Here is an 18521-nt window from a genome sequence, read left to right as displayed (position 1 = left end):
GACTGTGCAGGTCATCGAAAGCTTTCTGCTTTATATATTATATATTTTAAATAACAAAATCAAACGGACATTCTGCTGTGGATTTACTTTTCCATAACGCCCATCTTTATATCATTTTCATGTCAGCAGTGAAACCTTCGCATAACATTAAAATTGATAACAACTACGATACGTGAAATGTCAAATACGAACACATTGCAGGATTGGAAACTGAAATACTTTTAAAAGCGCTTCCAGCAACCTGTTCAGGTAACCTTTGTATGTAAAGAATTAACCTAAAAAGCCTGCACTGTAGGAATTCGTACCTTGACAATTTAAGAAATGTTTAAATATTGTAATATTTCAATCATCTAAGCCGGTTATGGGGGGATTCGTTCCGAGTAACATCTAATTGAAAAGCTGCTGACGTTAACTGGTAATGATTGTTTGTTTGTTTGTATGGTGCTTTTACGTTGCATGAAACCAGTGGTTATTGAGCAACGGGACCAACGACTTTACGTGACTTCCGAACCACCTCGAGAGTGGACTTCTATCACCAGAAATACACATCTCTCACACTTCAATGGAATGCCCGAGATTCGAACTCGCGTCCACCAAGGTGGTATGCTGACACCATACCGACCACACCACTGCGGCGCTTAGTTGTAAACTGATAATGAGAAATTGGAAAACGACTTTAAATCTTCGCATGATTATGAGCAGCAACAAGTATGTTGGTATCACTGATAATGGGAAAAGGAGATATGTGGATCAAAACAATCATGATGACTCATATAAATGGTCATCATAGATATTACAGAGAACTTTTATTTGTTTATTTATTTTTTGCACTTCACGAAAGATATGCACCGAATTTTTACGGAGAATTTGAGTTCTCTTTTCGTCAGAAGGGTGGATGGTATTCGTTCAGTAGGCCTAGGTGATGCAAGTTCCTGAGAAAAGAGACAACGGCTAGTCAGATAATCTCAAGATGAAAGTATTGTCACCACGGACAAGGATTTAATTTTGTTTTGGTGGTTGGGGGGGGGGGGGGCGGAGGGAAGTGGGGTTGAGGAGGCGTAATGCACCCTCACACAAACTTTATATAATTCTTTTTTCATGAAACATTTCAAATACTTTGTCTTTAGCTTTCAGTTATCGAACTTGTACTACATCTATATTGTTTGCTGCTGTAGTTTATGATATACCAGTTGCACAAAAGCACGTTAATAAATATCATAACTGTTTATACTTATTACGATTTGCGCGGGGGTGGTATATTGATATCCACCCACTTACTCTAACTGCGCTTCATGAGTAATAGAAGTTTACTATAACATAGGCACAGACCACGCCCCATACGTTATACCAAATGGTTCTAGACAGTCAAATACAAAATATGGCTTCTGCGGACAATGGGGAAACCATGGTTGCATACCAAGATCCCTGTTATTACCCAAAGAAGATTAAGACCACTTTAACCAAATTTAGTCCTGCTTATTTGGAATTTTCTCCACCATATGTTTTTCCTGATTCTCACAATCGATCTCCCTCAAGGACAGAGAAGTTTATTCCTTCGTTCGTGGGTAATTGCCATATAACTTTCTTCCACTTTCTTTTCGTTTTCTGTGTCCGGTGCTAGAAAAAGGCCATTAGGTTTTCCCTTCATGTGGCGCCTCTGCACGAAGGAAAACCTGTTTATTGTGTCTCTCTCCTTCAGTGATAATCATTATATCCAACAAAAACTCAGTTACGTTGTTTTTAACATACATAAATCTGTGATCATATAAAATGTCTCGTATCAAATTTGTCATAGAAGAAGGGAATATCCAAAATACTTATATTGCTTATCTCCAAATGACATTTTTCTCCATGGACATTCAATGCTGAAACATGAACATGATTCATGTCTTAGTAATGTGGCCAGATTTTTCTGAAAAAGCGGGTCATTCCATATTATATATATATAATATACTATATCATATATATTATATATATATAGATATTATATATATATATATTATATATTTCTATATATATATATATATATATGTGTGTGTGTGTGTGTGTGTGTGTGTGTGTGTGTGTATACAGAAAAAAACTGGTCACATCACTAATATATGAATCATGCTTCAGCATAGATTGTCCATGGGGAAAAATGTTGTCATTTGTAGATGGGCAATATCAGTATTTTGGATATTCCCCTTTTCTATGACAAATTTGATATGAGAATTTTTTTTATGATCACAGAAACGTTTAGATCACAGATTTATGTATGTTAAAAACAACATAACTGAGATTTTGTTGGATATAATGATTATCACTGAAGGAGAGAGACACAATAAACGTTTTCCTTCGTGCAGAGGCGCCACATGAAGGGAAAACCTAATGGCCTTTTTCAGCACCGGCACGTAGAAAACGAAAAGAAAGTGGAAGAAAGTTACATGGCGATTCTAAAGGGCCGCACTTTATACTTTACAGTCTATAACATTCTTTTAATTCACATCATTGGGTATCGTAGCAGTCGGAGAAGACGATAGATGATACCAGCTAGTGAGATGACAAACAAAATATAAGTACTATTCCATTAAAATGGGGACAGTTTTTTTTTTTTTTTTTGTAGCACAAAAAAGCGGGACAAACGTGAAAAAACCGGGCCAAAAATCGCAAAAGTAGAAAAAAGCGGGACAGACGTTGGAAAAGCGGGACTCTGGTCACATTATGTATTAGTTAAATCCAAAACTTCACTGGGTTTATACTTATCTGTCGACTTTCACCGGAAAATCATTAATGATCATTCATTGACATTCAGTTATGGCAACACTGTGGGATGCCGTATTCGTACACCCCCCCCCCCCAGACAGTGTATGGGAGAAGAATTCATAACAAAAGACATTAGACGGTTAAAATAACTGGAGATGGTATCTGTCAATCAAAGATACTGTAGAGTACACTATGGTATCTTCGCTGACAATATTGTCTTACGTAGTTTAGTGTTCTGCCACCAAGGTGGCGCTGCCCAAGGTCTAAAGAATATTCTTTAGACCTTGGCGCTGCCGAGCCAGGGAGTTGCAGCTCTCGAAAAACCCGGGAACCGCTGGAACAAGTGTTCAGTGATCTTTATTTGTTTTTCGTTATGTATCTGCGTAATGGTACGTTGTGCAGCTTACAATAGCAAAAATGAGGATAAGAATTCTTCGGAAATCAGCAGAACAACATTTCGTAGGTAAGCAAAGCAAAATGAAATTTACTAGTATAGAGGAAACCGATCTTGCTCGTTGTTAAAAATACTTGTAGGAATTATATGCTTGTGGGTTAGGCCTACTGTTTTTTTCAAGTCTCGTCTTAACTATGGTACTGCAGGAGCAGGAGTATTTCAGCACGGCATAAACAGACGTAAGAAAATTCTCTTATTTGATTGAGCGAAAAATTGTTGAATTTTGTATGCACTGCATAACTTGGTTTGATTCTATGTTGTCAAATCATTTGTCGCAGATGTGATGGCAAAAAGGAAAAAAAAAAAAAAAATATGAAGTTTGCCAGCTTTGGCTATGCCCATAGGCATGAAAATTAAGTTTTCTAGCCTAGGCTAAGCTATGCCCTCAAACTATTCACTTGGTGAAACGCTATATAATTTACGGGGGTTTTACACGGTCAAACATGTTGGCCAATACGATGTTTGTGAGGAAGTCTGACGTTTCATGTCCATGTATGTATGATGTACATGCATCAGTATCAAACCGTCTCACTTTCCAAATATCAGGGAGGTAACATCTATAGCAGCACCTTCGGTGACAAGGAGAAGGACAGGGAAGTCAAGATGGATTTCATATAGAAAGCTTATAGCTTTGTGGAAGGTGAAAAATCTCAAGTCTTTACAGAGCTCTACATTCAAAAGTTCCAAATATGTAGATTCGTCCAATCGCGCCAGTCTTCTGGATTTAATTTCAACTCTTCCTTAAGTTTGTATGAGAAATTTGGTTCCTATTCAGCAACCAATCATTTGTCCACTTGATCGTTTGAGCGTGTTGAAAACTCCTCCAACACTACATGTTGGAGGTTTGATGAGCCTATTGGCCAACTTGTCTGACCGTGTGAAAACAAGACCACCGAGATAGAAGGCCAGTTCGATGTTTTGTGACGTAAGCAAGGGTGGTCCGAGCTGCTAGCACTGACTACGCTGCCAGACGAAAGAAATGTAAACAAACCCTCGCCAAAATCTAACATTTTTGGTCTGCCAGTTATTAATTTACTTATTTTCTCGTCTACACTAATTAGTGTACACCAAATAATACTTACTCGAAGCAAAAGTTATAAGATTAATATAAAATGCTGAACCAAAACAATTTGTTTAGTTACAATACAGTGTCTAAACAGCAGTGCATAGGTTAACATCTCTAAAAAACATGGTCCTTTCCACTATATGTGAATGAAATAATTCTCTCTTACATACAATCATTATTTGGTATTCAAATTTTCTAACTTTCTCTTTGGCTACAATAGTTATTTTCTTGAACAACAATTATTCAATGAAACGTTAGTAGAAACCCATATTGTTAATTTTTCTATGTTTTTCTGTACTATAACCTTCATTACTTATTGAGCAGCTTATCTATTATTTACACTCTGACATTTAAACGTTTAAATTCATGATTGTCGACCAAATGTAAAATTTTGATATTTGCATCCTGAATAAAAGGGGAGTGATTTTTTCCAATAGTTAGTAAAGCTTGAACGATATATTCATTGGATATTTGTAAAACTAAATGAACATTTTGTTTCTCAAAGGTGTAGGGAGATAATTCTTTTAATGGTAGTTTATACGAATGTTCATTGAGTAAACATCTATATCATGAAGTTTTTCAAAGGGCTGAATGGTGCATAATGAATTTCGTTTTCCAAATTATTGACATCAAAGGAGAACTGAGGTAACTTCATTGTTTTATTTATAACTTTCTGGCCAAGCCAATTATTCCTGATATATTTTAACAATTTGAAACACACGGAAATGGGCATTTGTTACTCTGAAATGGGCGAGGATACACTATAGACAGCTGTGGAATGCTGGGAAAATAGTACGGCATTGCTTTCCCAATGATAGCATTTTGATGTTACTATGCAAAATACTGTAAAAATATTTTTTTCTAAGCTTATAATTACTTTCTTCAGTGTGCAGTGCAGAAGATCAGCTTTTATGCTTTAATTGGGAATTTGTGCAACTTACGTGAATTTAGATTTTACCTGTTCAACATAAAGTAAAATTCACCTGCCGCAGCTTCACTATAGCCAAAGGCTGAACCAACAACATTTTTGCCTTTATAATGAAAATATGGTATTAAGTGCGTGAGTTTCATCCACCATCAGTATCACTATTTTGTCATTGGGTAGTAATGATTTACATTTACTCTTGATGTACATAAGAAAATTTGAGTCCTGTTGTTATGATGTTGGGTAGACCTGTTTGAAAAAACACTCTCTTGATGGTACAGTAACTTTGAGGGGAACAACTATATATATAACAAAAATACAATATTGCCAGCTCTGATGACTAATCAAATTTATCCAGGCATTAACTAGAGCTAAAATTGCCAAAAATGAATAACTAGTTTTATAACACCAATGCAATATATATTGCAGTGTTAGAAATACATTCAGCAGTATCAGCTCTTTGGAGTTACTGAATATCTGCTTAATGATATTTGTATCATGAACCTCTGTAGGAATCTTGAGATCTCCTGAGTGACGTATTTCAGTGATATGAAACATGCGTGTGCTGTACAGTTAGGCTTAACTGTAGGTAGGGCATTGTGGCATAAGTATGGTATTTCATTAATCTGTACTGAAATTTTACCTGTGGAAGAAGAAAGATGGTCTTCTAATAGTTTTACGTGTATATATGAGCACTGAAACCTACTAATGCAATAAGAATAGGTTAGGTCAAGTTAGTGAAATTTCTACTGTAGGCTCCTGTTTTGAACCTGTAACCCTTAAAATACTATGTACTTTTTTTTTCACCTTAACCCATCTAGGCCCAAAAGGTTTGTCCCATGCCTTTGAATATTGTCAATGGAAACTCGCCTATTCCCCCACCACTAGCTAGGCTACACTGGGAGTTCTTTGACTTAGGCTAGCCTATACCTATTCGACTATGTTAAGCATTGGGTGACATGAATTCCTACTAAAATTCAATGCAGGCTAAACGAGTGTTTCTTTATATTTTACTTGACCTTGTTGCTCACAACTCCTACCTAGAATGCAGACTGTGTTTATATTGCAGTCGAAAGTCATCCAGAGAGAAAAGTCAAATAGGTAGTACCTGTTGCAGTGAACTTATGGCCGAGTTTATCTGCTTACCACAGTAAGTTCGTCCAAAAAAGGACAGTAGATGTACCCATGGCTTGCTACCTCATGATGCCATATAAGTTTAATGTTCCAGTTCATAAATAAAACAATGGAATCACGAAAACACCTCGTGTCCAAGTGATGTAAGGGAAGGAAGATGGAGAGTCGGAAGTGAGTCGCCAGTCACTCGCGTCGGAAAGTCGGACCACCAGGGTCGACGTCATCAAGTCCTGACGTCACATCGAACAGGCCTTGTATCTCGGTGGTCTTGGTGAAAACCCCTTCATTCTAAGTGCAACTTAATTTCATATGAATAAAAATAATTTCTGTATGGTAAAATTTGTCGAATTATCATACCAAGGAAAAAAATATATAGTATAAGGATGGTAACTACAAGGCAAGGAATCTTGGCCAAGCAAACACTAGGCCAAGACATGTGGATTTGGCGGGGATTTTTATCGCTTTCTCCTTTTAAAGACAATTATATTTCAAGTTAGTCAAAATTACTATTTAAAAAGTCTCTCTAAATATCATTCCGAAGTACTAAGTATCATACCGAAGTACTAGAATAGAACTAAATTGTCCATCAGAATATGACGTATAATGGCGCTCTATTATTTAATGTAATAGAGCTGATATGCTTTAGAAGTTACGGCCAATGTCAAGACTTAAAATGTTTAGTGATTTTAAACATTATGTAAATTAAGAGGCGAAGCTGAAAGAAACTGATTAATTTTGTAATATTTACTTGCATAATTTTCCCAGAAAATCATACTGATCAATAATCATACGACTGTAAGTTGGCATTAGCTGATCCGACATTTGAATAGCGTCTTCGATAAATATTCTGTCATGGCAACACTTCGCTGATTGGCTTTGATTTCCTCCAAAGTTCTTATTTATATAAACGTAAGACGTTGGGTCATAAAAGACAGCAAGCGCCTCAGTGGCGTGGTTGGTTTGGTCTTTGCTTCTCACCTCGGTGGTCGCGGGTTCGATTCTCGGCCATTCCATTGAGGAGTGAGAGAAGTGTATTTCTGGTGATAGAAGTTCACTCTCGACGTGGTTCGGAAGTCACGTAAAGCCGTTGGTCCCGTTGCTGAATAACCACTGATTCCATGCAATGTAAAAACACCATACAAACAAACAAACATAAAAGAAAGCAAAAATTACTAGAATGATAAATAATTTGTATAAACGTAAGACATAGGGTTATAAAAAAGTAAAAATAATTTGAATAATCAATATATCATGTTGAATTACTGCAGAAAGTGGGAAATTATCTTGCTTCACATTCGGATTTAGTTACCGCTGAGACTGAACCTGTCAGCCCGCACTAGTCTAATGTAAGATTTCTTGATTTTAAAAGTTAATATACGATACGCAGACATTCATTGAAATAAAATATAGGAAAGTACTGTAAATACGCCAAAAGACATAATGCTCAATACTTTTTGAAAAACAGTTGCGATGAGCATTGCGTCTCCGACAACCTATATAACGGGAAACAGTGCTCAAGACTCGAGTCATTGCGGAAGGTCCTGGGTTCTATTCCGAAGAGAATATGCTCCTTGGTAATCTTTCACGTTTATGAAATTTCAATGTCTCTGTTGGTAAAAATTGTAAATGTGTACCTGGTGGCTAGTCGACATTGGAGATTCAGTGGGCTAGCAACCACATCCTAAGAGACTAGAGATTTTCATTGCGTGCGTTCATGCACTTAGATTCTTCTAACTTATCCCCTAAACCTTCTTCCCAAATACTGTATTGTACCTCTTGTATGGTTGGCACATTTCAGTCATTTTTATCGCCTTAAATCCCAATCTCTCTCTCTCTCTCTCTCTCTCTCTCTGGGAGTAGATCACGCTAAGCCCGCCTAATCTCCAACAAACAACACGGGCCAAGAATGATTATTATTAATCACGTGAGTGTGAGAGGGCGTTCGTGCGTCGTCGTGCGGATAGCGTGGAGAGCGGTACAGGTGATCGTTAATGGTTTTTAAATATACATCGAGCCGTTCTCATTGTTCCCTCGGAGAAATCCATACAATAAAGCCATTACGCCATGTTATGCCGAGGTGATTAAGTCAGGCTTGTGATGGGACCCTCCAGCGACCTATTATCTAGTCATTAAACGAGGGAACTAACCCCGCGCTTTAGATTTGGCGCGTAAGGTCGATCCTTACGCGGAGCCAAAGAGGAAACTGGACTCTGCTGGAAGTCGGCGAAACCTTGTTTGCGCGTCCGCAAGAGTTGCCTGTCGGGATTTATGGTTATGAACTATTATCATCCTGTGCAATAGAATTTTACTGGATATAACGTTGCAGGGCCTCAAGCCTCGAAGGAAATCTGTATATTCGTATTTGAGAAACACCCTTTTCTATAGGCGTTTTATATACCTCATTTTACAAGAAGACATCTTTTTATCTCATTTTTTTAGTGATCTTCATCGTACCTCGGGCAGCCATGAGTGTCAGCAGCTGGCATCAATTTATCTGCAACAATGACGCTTTTTGGCGGTGCTAAACCTGCACCAATTTGTCACTCTCTAAAACCCCAAGGAGAAATCCCTGCTTATTCATAGGAATACGTCCTGCTCCCACCTTTATGGTTCCCTGCAAGACACTCGTGTCTTAGGGTACAATAACAATGACAGCAGTGCTCAAGAATTTTTTTTTTTTGGTCTTTTTATTAAACCTTCCTCTGCGTGACTTCAGTATAATGACCGAGTCATGAATGTTTCATACACTTAATTAAATTTTTTACTTTTCCATGAAATCATTATTATCTCTGAGCACCTATCTGGTAATAGATATCTCATTTAAAGTTATTTCGTTGGAAAGATGAAATTCATGCCTAACTTGAAAACGCTCGAGCGCTGAGCAATGAGAAACTGTGTCTCCTGGACAGTGCAAGGAAACCATTGCATTGCGTATCGTGAATAAAGGGGAAAGCGCTATATAGCCCATGAACAGCTCAATGTATGAAAGTGAAGGAAAATAGGTAAGTGTTGGAAAGGGACGGAGGAATGGAGGGGGAATGAGAGCGGAAGGGAAGTGACACAGAGGAGGAGGTCTGGTAACGAAGGGAGGAGGGGGTAGGGGTGTCTCCCATCCCCAATCCCCCACTCGCATTATTGGATAAGAGTTAAATATTGATGGAATCATTTAGAACCGGGGAGAGATTTGGCGGTAGGAAGGGCGTGAGGTCGCGGTGACAAATGAGCATCGGGTTGCGCTGAAAAGTCGACCCTCCAACCCCGCGAGAGGTATTAGGGCTGATTATATCTTTCATGCTTTAAATGAATATTCACGTGTGCGTGCGAGGTGGACCTCGTTCAGCAAGTGGCTGATTGGACTCAAGTCGAACTCCCAGATTACTCTTCATTAGCTCCGGCTGCCTAGGCATGATATGAGAGTGTTCATTTATTTATAGTGGCATTCTGATTGGCTGTTGACTGACTTTTGATTAGACTTGAAGCACAAGTTCGATAACCGAACCTCCGCGTCATGTATCAGTATCAATTGTATTTTCTAGTTTATGCCATGATAGTTATTATCATTATTATCATTGGAGAAACGATTTAAATCCACAGTTATGTAAATGTACATAAATTTAAATTTAAAAACAGCAAGGATAGCTTTCGGGAATCTGTTCGGTTCCCCTTAGATTCCCGAAAGCTATCCTTGCTGCTTTTAAATTTAAATATATGTACATTTACATAACTGTGGATTTTTCTCTCCATTTGAAGACTCGTGCTACTATGAGGATTTTTAAAATAATTATCATTATTACTTTCCTTGTTGCTCAGTAGATTTTACTCTTACGGAGATTATAAGTTTTTTTAATCAATGTAACTTAAATAATAAAATTACGTTTTTCATGTCATTTTCTTTACATAATTGTAATTTTACTTCGCTTTCTGCTACAGAATTACACCAGATTATCAAAGCCTCTCACAGGTTATGCATTCTCGAAACAATAAGTAGCCTTCCATTCTCTATATGAAAAATACTCCGTAGGGTTGTAGTGATGTCAGTGCAACCTCGGCCCCTAGCTGCAACCTCTTTCATTCCTTTTACTCTACTTCCATTCATATTACCTTTCTTCCGTCTTGCGATCCACCCTCCCCTAACAACGACTTTCAAAGTGCAACTGCGAGGCTTTCCTTCTGTTACACCTTTCAAGCCTACCTTCTCTTAATTTCCTTTCCAGCGCTGAATGACCTCATGGGTCCCAGTGCTTGGCCTTTGGCCTAAAACTCCATATTCCATTCCTATATGAAAAACAGCGTACCACCTCGGTGGCCGCGAGTTAGATTCTCGGGCATTCCATTGAGGTGGGAGAGATGTGTACTTCTAGTGATGGAAGTTCCTCACTTTCGACGTGGTTAGGAAGTCACGTAAAGCCGTTGGTCCCGTTGCTGAATAACCACTGGTTCCATGCAGCGTAAAAACACCATGAAAACAAGCAAACAAACAAATATATGAGAAAAAATTAATCCCGGAAATTCAATCAAATCTACTTTGTACTTTCCAGTATACGACGGAATATGGAAGCTGCCACCAACTATAGAGGCCACAGAAGCGCTACCAATTCATCTGAGGATTTGGCAAGACATCGAAATGACCTTGAAGGGGAAGGAATTTCAGAGGTAAGAAGAACAGACGAAGCGACCTACTACTACATGCTGACCACCAAACGTCGATCAAGTGAGTTTAAGAATATTCTACATTTTATGTTTAAAATTATTTATTTATTTCTACATTTCATTTATTCAGAGTTGGAGACATTCTATAACACCAGAGTATTTTTTTTCCGTTTCATCTGAAACTTTTCGCGTAACTGAATTAAAGTTTGGCTTTGAGTTTCTGTTAGGGATTTTCTCTTTTGATTTCAACTATGGGGACCTCTAGCATTTAACATTGCTTACAGTTTGAGTTTGCGGTGTTCAATGACTGATACACTTTCGTATTTATTTGGCCTTCAGCAGCTATATCAGTAAATAGGAGGTTGCGCTTGCCGTAATCAAATGGTAAAGCTGCCATTTGTCCATGGAATAATCTTGAATTGGCCAAGAGCAATATGAACTTATGACGAAGTCTTTGGAAGACTAGGAATTCATTTATCATATCGTAGAATTAAAATCGACAGTTAAAATCGCAATCGAGTTTTCTGGACAGTGTATTATGCTGTATGAGCCGTGGCCCATGAAGCTTTTAGCCACGGCCCAGTGGTGACCTGTCAAATAGCGTTGCCAGACGCACGATTTGGCTAACTTTAACCTTAAATAAAATAAAAAAAAAACTACTGAGGGTAGAAGGCTGCAATTTGGTTTGTTTGCAGATTGGAGGGTGGATGATCATCATATTAATTTGCAGCTCTCTAGCATCAGTAGTTTCTAAGATCTGAGAGCGGACAGAAGAAGCGCGAACGGACAGACAAAGCCACAACAATAGTTTTCTTTTACAGAAAACAAAAACTTGCGGACATTTAAGTATTGCAGAACCAATTATGGTGACTCATTTAACAAGATTGTCGTTAGCTCACAATAATTGCTTTAAAAATCTAAAACTCTTCGGACCAAAATACCCACAGATAAATTAAAGAAGCTTTACTTTTTAGCTTACCAACGACCTAAATAATTTGCTGATCCAGCTACTTTCTAACTCATTATCTACCACTGGTAACAGTCTTTGTTGTCTATTTGAGTGACAACATGAAAGGTTCTTAGAATAAAATTCCTTGTTGTGATATACCACACGAAATGCCACACGCGGGTTCGAATCCCGCTTCGGACGTCAGAATTTCTTCATTTGGTTCTTCATTTGGATATTGTAGTGAACAAGTGTATCCCAAAACTATGAAGAAATTGAGAAGTTAAGAGGGCTTTGCGGTTATTGCAATTACATACCTGGTAAAAAAAAAATGCCCTTAGTAGATTCACATCAATCGTGCATCTGGTGTCTAAGCCCGTCCCTGACGACGCTCCTGATTGGCTGTTGATAAGCCAATCACATGGCTAGAAACTCTCAGTCTCTCGAGAGAGTTCATATAGGCAGGATGTATGTTCCACCTCTCCTGAGGGATGCTTTTGAAAGACGTATCCCTCACGAGCGGTGGAACATACATCCTGCCTATGTGAACTCTCCAGAGAGACTGAGAGTTTCCAGCCCTGTGATTGGCTTATCAACAGCCAATCAGGAGCACGGCTGATGTGAATCTACTATAGTAGATTCTGTATATCTGCAAGAAAAAATTTTATTTAATTATAAATATTGCCGAGATTTCTCCAACCTACGATGATTTTATCAGGTTGACTTTTCTCCAAATAATACTGGCTTGCAAAATTTAAATTACTTTGGGCACCTCTTCCGGTTACCGGATATAGTTATACTTTTTTATGCCTTATTACAGCGGGTTAACAGATTTACTTTATTCCTCATTGAACTCTATCACTTTTTGATCCGTCCCATACGTGTATTTCTGTTGAGACGATCAGTAACTTCCTTTTGCATTTATGGGAGGCGAATAACTGAGACAAGTGTTGCAAATTCTACATACCGTACCATCAATCACATTTCTAGACTGTAAAGAACGAAGGCCCCAGAAAACTACCCAGAAGAACACCAGACGAAAAAGGTTTAGACTTACTTAAATAAAGTATCTTATTAATGGTAGCCCAAGACGTTTTCAGCATCTTGGTTACTAAGTTTTTACATAAAAGACAGAAAGTTAGCCAAGTCACAGGCAGCATTGGTATAACTTTGAGGAATCACTTCGTACTCATAGATTTAAAGGGGCAGTACAAGTAATTATTTTTTTCATTTACAAGTATATACGGGTTGAGAGTTCTAACATAAGATTTAAAGATCGACCATTCAGCGGCGTAGAACGGCTGAAATTAACACGATTTCCACTCATCTGAATAGAGTATATTATTTTCAGAAAAACCTATAAAGCATGCAGAGGCTGTAAAAAATGACCTCGACATTTTATTTTAAAGGTTGGGGAAAATTAATCTTTTCTTGGGTCTGTTTTTCGCTTTCGTTGGCTATTGCATATTGTGGAAGTTTGTGATGAGCTCGTAATTGGCTATTGCATATTATGGAAGTTTGTGAAGAGCTCGTAATTGGTTATTGCATATTGTGGAAGTTTGGGATGAGCTCGTAATTGGCTATTGCATATTGTGGAAGTTTGTGATGAGCTCGTAATTGGCTATTGCAAATTGTGGAAGTTTGTGATGAGCTCCGTAATTGGCTATTGGCTATTGTGTTTAAGTTTTGTGATGAGCTCGTCGTAATATATATATATATAGATATATATAATATTATTTATATATATATATATATATATTAATTATATATATATTTTTTTTTTTTTTTTGGTTTGGCCTATATGATGTGCTTACACTATATGTCATCATTTGTTTCGATTGGTTGTTCAGAGTTCAGACGTCCACGCCTTGGATTTCAAACCCTCTCAAGACCTCAACATACTTCCAGGGCTGCCTTTAGCCAAAGTTCTGGGTTGGTATAAGGCCTGCTTGACCTAAACCAAACTGCCATGAATGACCTTATTAATAAATACACAGGTATACCTTCTGTTGTAAATTGCTCTTACTCTACTGGCCCCCGTAGTGGAGTAGTGCCGTCAGTGCACCGTGATGTGGTGCACTGTAGGCATAAATTCATAAATTAAGGTTCTTTGCAGCGTGCCTTCGGGACCTAGCTGCCACCCCTTGCATTACTTTTACTGTACCTCCTTTCATATTCTCTTTCCTCCATCTAACTTTCCACCCTCTCCTAACAATATATTTATAGTGCAACTGCTTTGAGGTTTTCCTCCTGTCACGCCCTTCAAATCTTTTACTCTCAATTTCCGTTGCAGCGCTGAATGACCTCATAGGTCCCAGGGCTTGGCCTTTGGCCTAAATACTCTATTCAATTCAATTCTTTACTCTACTGGCGCAAAAATCATCATTTCTCCACCGTTCCAATTTACTAACAGTGTAAAAGTATAAAGAAGGGTCCAGCTATTCATTCTGCCTAATTTGCGCTATACCTTAATTTGTCCCACCATATTACAACATATTTTTTACGTTTTTAAAGTACTCAGCCAGCAATAACTGCAATAATGCATATATTCACCAGTTTTGTTGCTTTGCCTTCCTTACAAACATCAAACTTTGGTTTACATTAGTGCATATCATTCTCTCTCTCTCTCTCTCTCTCTCTCTCTCTCTCTCTCTCTCTCTCTCTCTCTCTCTCTCTCTCTCTCTCTTATATCAAAGATCGCCCCCTATTTAAAAAATAAGCCTTAAGCATTAAAAATCTATTTCTCGAGAGTTTTTAATGAAAAATAGGTTTAACACTGACGCGGAAAACATCGCTCTAGACTGTTATGTGTAGCGACTAAAATATTTATTATACTAGAATAATTATCTTTATAGTAATTTGCCAAGTACAAAATGACGCTTTATATTCTTACAGTAAAAACGCATATAGTCAGTTAGCTCATAAAAAGGTGCTTACATTGCATGTCCAATCTTGCAAAATAAAGTACACAGTGCTGCCATGTATAATCACTGAATGCATACAGTGGTTCCCTTTGTTTGTGAGACATAATACGTACACTCAAGCGAAAAGAGCCTGAATCGCGGTTATATTCTTACGGAAAGGAGAGCTATACAAAACTATTAGCTCAAACAGGACGATCATTATACAGCATACTGTCATACATATCAAACGAAGGAGTGCACGACAATACGGCAATACAGATTATACGTAAACCCTTGAAGACTTCCAAAGAGACCTTTTCGCTTCCTGAAATGCGAAATGACCTAGATTTGCGGTTCATTGGAAATGTTATTCATTATTCATCCACCAAGTATAAACGTCGGATCTCGAACCCCCTGGAAATTATAGACCGATATTGCGCCCTAAGTTGAGTAGTGTCAAGGGGAAGAAGGTTGGAAATGTACACTGCCGATGTAATTGGTCGATTATTACAGCAGAGAAGACTGGACGTCGACTATGACTAGGAAATTGCCTTTTGGAGGGACGGGGGGTGGGGGGGCGGCCGGGTGAGAGGGCCGCTATCCCAACAAAGAGTGAGGTCATTATGAAAGAATGATAGTAGGGCTATCCCGGACAGGAGTGGGCTATCCCGAACGAGAGTAAGGCTATCCCCAAAATAGTAGGGCTATCACGAACAAGAGTATAGGACTATCCGGGAAAATAGTAGGGCTATCCTGAACAAGAGTAGGGCTGTCTGGAAAAATAGTAGGGCTATCACCTTAAATAGCAGGGCTATCACGAACAAGAGTAGGGCTATCTGGAAAAATTGTAGGGCTATCACGAACAAGAGTTAGGGCTATCTGGAAAAATAGCAGGGGTATCACGAACGAGATTCAGGGCTATCACCTTAAATAGCAGGGCTATCCCGAACAAAAGTAGGACTATGTGGAAAAAAGAGCATCCCGAACAAGAGTATGGCTATCCCCAAAATAGTATAGGGCTATCCCGAACGAGAGTAGGACTATCTGGAAAAAAAGAGTAGGACTATCCTGAACAAGAGTAAGGCTATCCCCAAAATAGTAGGGCTATCACGAACAAGAGTAGGGCTATCCGGAAAGATAGTGTGGGTATCTCGAACGAGAGTAGGGCTACCCGGAAAAATAGTGGGGCTATCTGGAAAAATAGTAGGGCTCTCCTGAACAAGAGTATGTCTATCCCCAAAATAGTATAGGGCTATCCCGAACAAGAGTAGGACTATCTGGAAAAAAGAGTAGGGGTATCCCGAACAAGAGTAGGCCTATATGGAAATATAATAGGGCTATCCAGCACAAGAGTATGGCTATCCCCAAAAATAGCATGGCTATCCTGAACAAGAGTAGGGCTGTCCGGAAAAATATAATGGCTATCCCCTTAAATAGCAGGGCTACCACGAACAAGAGTAGGGCTATCCGTGAAAATAGTAGGGCTATTCTGAACAAGAGTAGGCGCCAAAAATAGCAGTGCTATCCCGAACAAAAGTAGGGCTATCCAGAAAAAAGGACTATCCCAAAAATGATCAGGGCTATCCAGAAAAAAGGACTATCCCAAAAATAATAAGGGCTATCCAGAAAAATAGTAGGGATATCCTGAACAAGAACTGACCTCGAAAAGAGTGTAACTGGCCACAGTAAGAGTGGAGCTGACCCCTACAAGAGTGAGGTTGAACCCAAAACGAGTGGGGTGATCCCAAAAAGAGTGAAGCTGACCCAAAAAAGAGTGGGGTGACCCCAAAAATAGTAAGGCTGCCCCAATAAGAGTGGGGCAGACCCCAAAAATTAGTGGGGCTGCCCTCTAAAAGAGTGAGTCTAATCCTAAAAAGAGTGGGGCTGATCCTAAGAAGTGGGGCTGACCCCAAAAAGTTGGATCTGACCCCAAAAAGAGTGGGCTGACCCCAATAAGAATGGGACTGACCCCAAAAAGAGTGGATCTGACCCCAAAAAGAGTGGGGCTGACTCCAAAGAGAGTGACAATGACCACAAAAATAGTGGGGATGACCTAGAAAGAGTGAAGGTTACTCCAAAAAGAATAGGGGCTATCCCGAAAAACAGTAAGAATGTTCTGTAAAAGTGTGGTACTATCCCAGAAAAAAGGTGGGGCTATCCACCCCGCCCCCCAAAAAAAAGAGTAGGGGACCTGAAATATAGAAGGATTATCCCAAAGAAGAGTGGTACTTTCACCACCCCAAAAAAGTGTGGGTTATCCTGAAAAAGTAGTCGGGCTAACTCTCCTTAAGCTCTTACTCGTACCCAAGTGTGCTCAAAGTTATGCTTGCATTTTCACGCTTCTTGTTTATTCTTCCTCCTCGATAGGATTAAATCTAAGGCAATTTCTTTGTAGGTTGTACAGAGTTTGGCGGTCAATAGCAGTCATTTAATCCCCTTTACACCTTACCGCCTTATACAAGGCAAGGCGCGTGCTGGCATAGTAGTATATGGCCAGCTTTAATCTAAAAGAAGCCATTGAGCCAACATTTTTTCATGTTTGGTTTAGACACTGGCAACCCTCCAGTTACAAGGTAAAGTGGATAATCTCTATCTTTCTTACTGAGTTTTGGGATTCTCTTTCTGCTTCTGTGTGTGTGTGCGTTTTTTTTTTTTTACAGCCGCCCTTTTCTTCAATGGGCAGGTTTATCACTTCATTTTGGCTAAGTCCCATTTTATTCCTTGTGTTCTCCTTTTTCCATCATTTTTATTCAACTTAATAATATTTTTTCGTCTGCTTAAGATATACCTTAAATACACGAAGCTGTTTCAAGGTGGGTGTAATAATTCACAGAATTTTCCCAACTTAAAATTGCCAGTTTTTTAAACACAGATTTTCATAAATAATCAAAATCTTAAATCATTTGTTTTCATTCGCAATTTAGCAGCGAGTATATAAGAGAAGCCAAAGTTGTCATGAATGAAACATAACTGAGAGTATGGATGATCAATTTATAGATGGATGCACCGGTTGGATGCCACAGGGACTGAATGGATGTTGTGGGGTGAGGGAGTGGGAGGAGAGGGGGGGGGGCGGTGAGCCAAGGGGAGACATGGATGAGAGAAAACTGCAGTAAATTTGGCCACGTTCCGGCGGCGAGTTCGTGAGGTCCATGCTCCTTGAAAGCAGGCTTGAAAGTGTCATGAGGTAACATGTCGATGAATTCAAACTTTAATGAATTTCCGTAGCCATGCGCGAACGACAAGTATAATTTACCTTATAATTTCAACAAATTACCTAACTCTTGGTAGGAAGAGTCTCATTTACTCCTGTAGGACTTGAGTTAATATTGCAACGTCTAAAAGGCTTCACAAAATCGTCAGTCAAGGTTTTTAGTAATGAGAACACCCTAACTGAATCTCTTTCACCCCAACTAATTTGGCTTTTTGTTTTGATGAACACCCAACATCAGACGCCGTAGCGGGGTAGTGCCGTCAGTGCACCTCATGTGGTGCACTGTAGGCTATTACCTAAGGTTCTTTACAGCGTGCCTTCGGCCCCTAGCTGCTGCAACCTCTTTCGTTCCTTTTACTGTAACTCCTTTCATATTCTCTTTCTTCCATCCTACTTTCCACCCTCTCCTATCAATTAATTCATAGCGCAAATGCGAGGGTATCCGTCTGTTACACCTTTCAAACCCTTTTATTGTCTATTTCCGTTC

The 18521-nt window shown here is 38.9% G+C and overlaps 1 protein-coding gene across 1 annotated transcript in view; it reads left to right on the top strand.

Annotated features, from left to right (window-relative positions):
- The first annotated feature begins 3049 nt into the window (after positions 1 to 3049).
- LOC135198804 (nuclear receptor subfamily 2 group E member 1-like) overlaps positions 3050 to 18521 on the top strand; it is an 86455-nt gene continuing 70983 nt past the window's right edge. Inside the window, 2 exon segments of the mRNA XM_064226765.1 lie at positions 3050 to 3205; positions 10860 to 11032. The gene's annotated coding sequence lies outside the window, so the exon portion shown is untranslated.

Source organism: Macrobrachium nipponense, chromosome 23 (assembly GCF_015104395.2).
Source record: "Macrobrachium nipponense isolate FS-2020 chromosome 23, ASM1510439v2, whole genome shotgun sequence".
NCBI classification, from domain to species: domain Eukaryota; kingdom Metazoa; phylum Arthropoda; class Malacostraca; order Decapoda; family Palaemonidae; genus Macrobrachium; species Macrobrachium nipponense.
Note: the sequence above shows the minus strand (reverse complement) of the source record. Positions and strands in the feature narration are given on the sequence as shown.